Consider the following 2,356-nt stretch of genomic DNA (forward strand, 5'->3'; position numbering starts at 1 on the left):
GATTACTGTAAGGTGCTTTTGAAAATATAAGGTTGCGTAAAACTTTGTTCAGTTTGGAATTTATTTCCAGGCATGCTATGTGGCTACATAACAAGCCCCCTGTTGTAGCCACATGAATTGCAGTCTGGTGGAGTGCAAACAAAGGAAGACTAGGGAATGTATGGATGAAAATTCATCCCTGAATATTTATGACAGAGGTCCCTGGTCTAGGCTTCCTTAGAAGGATGCTTAAGCTAAGGTTTGGCATTCATCGCAGATTTAATTTAGGGAAAAATTGTTGCACCTTACCTTCCCTTAGTCCTTCCTCTGCTACCACCAAAGCTCCTCTGCTACACACTTTGCTCTGCTGCCAGAGCATGTCTCACAAGCCAGTCGCTGCAGAGTTGCACACAGCTTGCCTTCATCTTCAGAGAAACACGTGGTTGCCGAGACAGTAAGCTCTTGTGTGGAGCCATTTTCCTCCAGGCAGTCTGAGATTGTGTCCCACACCAACCATGCTCCAGAAGAGCAACTCTAACAATTTTAGATTAATTAAATGTACCCATTGGTAAGGCCCCGATCTCTGCAGCTATTGCTATTTTGCATCTGTGACTTACATAGTATTATTCATGTGACATGGGTAGCCAGTGCTGACTTAAAAAATAACAGTAATAGCAGCCAGGGACTTAAGAGGTCTTCATAGGATTTGTTTCCCTGATTATCTTCATAACTTGTGTCTACTTTATAATGAATCAACTGTCTGGATTTGTTTTCTAAAACCTTTCTTGCAGTGAAACAGATGGCCCTGGAAGAGCCTTGCATTCCCTACCATCCAGGATCACTGAGACAGCCAGGGGTTTGTTTTCTCTAGATTTAGACCTAATGAGCAATTCTTGAAGGAAAATCAACCTGCAGTAAGGGTGGAGTTCAAATAATGAAAAAACATAGGGACCATGATGTTTAAAATACCCACTTTCTTTTCTTCTAACAATTATAATCTTGTAACTATGCAGAAAATGCTCTGGAGCTAACTGGAAGCTGAGCAAAAGCTAATGGTTGCAGTATTTGATTAACCGAGGTACTCAGCCCCATGAGGTATATTGATTTTCAGATGTGCTGATTGTATGCCCTTTTGACAGCACTGGAGGCAGCTGTCTAAATTTGTGAAAGTTTGGATTAAAATCTAGACTGTTCTATAAACATTCGGCCACATACTTGAAACAAAAAAATCACAGATCCTTAATTGGTTCATTGTGCGAGCTTAGATGTGGATACAAATTTGTGGTAATATAGCATTGGTCACAAGCTGTGCAGAAGAAAAAAGGTGTCCCAATGCCTGGCATAGCCAGCGTAGCCTTTTGCTCCTCTACACAGAGCTGGGAATGTCTTGGCAGAATCAGGATTGAGATGAGAAAGTGATACATATTGAGGTGGGAGCAACGGGGCACAGGTAAAAATCTCCTCTGCATTTAAAAGAAAATCCATGCATTTAAGAAAAAAACACCCTGAGGTGTTTTCTGCCCACTCGGAGCAGTTGCCTGCTGACTGTATCACAAGGAGTTTGAGAGCTAACATCTGAGTCCTTTACAAATTGAGCCTCTTTCCTGGCCAGCCAGCTCGCTGCGGAGAACCAAGTCCCCATCCTACCTTGGGGTTTACGCAAAACCAGTAGCCACAGCAGAGGTGCACGTAAGGGGAGTTCAGCACAAGAAAACCTGTACGTACGACTGGGCTGGCCCAGGGCCACCCAGAGTCTATTGCAGCACAGTCCCCATCTCACCGCTTTGGCTGTAAGGAGATTATGGGTACTTGTGCCGAAAGCCTTGCTAAAATCAAGGTGAAGAACAGCAAGCGCTCCCCCTTGGTCTATGCACTAGACCATTTTCTTTCTGCACTGGAGTAAGGCCCACCTTAAAAAGAGAAAATTAACCTTAGAAGTAAGTGCATGTGAAGACAGAGGGTTATATAACCCCTGGTAAGGGGTGGGGGGGTTTATTTGCTATTATACTGCTCGTGTGAGTAACTGAGCGGGCGAGCGAGAGACGTTTGACTTCACGGCCCCATCCGAGCAAGATAGTCCTTCTCAGCACTGCGCCCGCCCGGTGTTTGAGCAGGAGGGCGACTCAGCACCCAGAAGCAGGCCTTTGGGCTTGCTGGTCTTCTTTTCTTTTAATCAAGGACCTTGGACTTAAAGCTAGACCTTGCTGCCTTCTCTGATGTGAGACGTAGATACGTTCGGCTCTGTACCATTACAGGAGCTACGGCAAATCACGTACGATGCTCTGAAAGCTGTGTGAGTGGCACATTCCCTAATGTGGTACACACAGACCTTCTCAGCAAGAACTGGCTCATGCTGGGAGCCCTGCCTGTCTGCTAA

This window comes from Haliaeetus albicilla, chromosome 13 (assembly GCF_947461875.1).
Source record: "Haliaeetus albicilla chromosome 13, bHalAlb1.1, whole genome shotgun sequence".
NCBI classification, from domain to species: Eukaryota; Metazoa; Chordata; class Aves; order Accipitriformes; family Accipitridae; genus Haliaeetus; species Haliaeetus albicilla.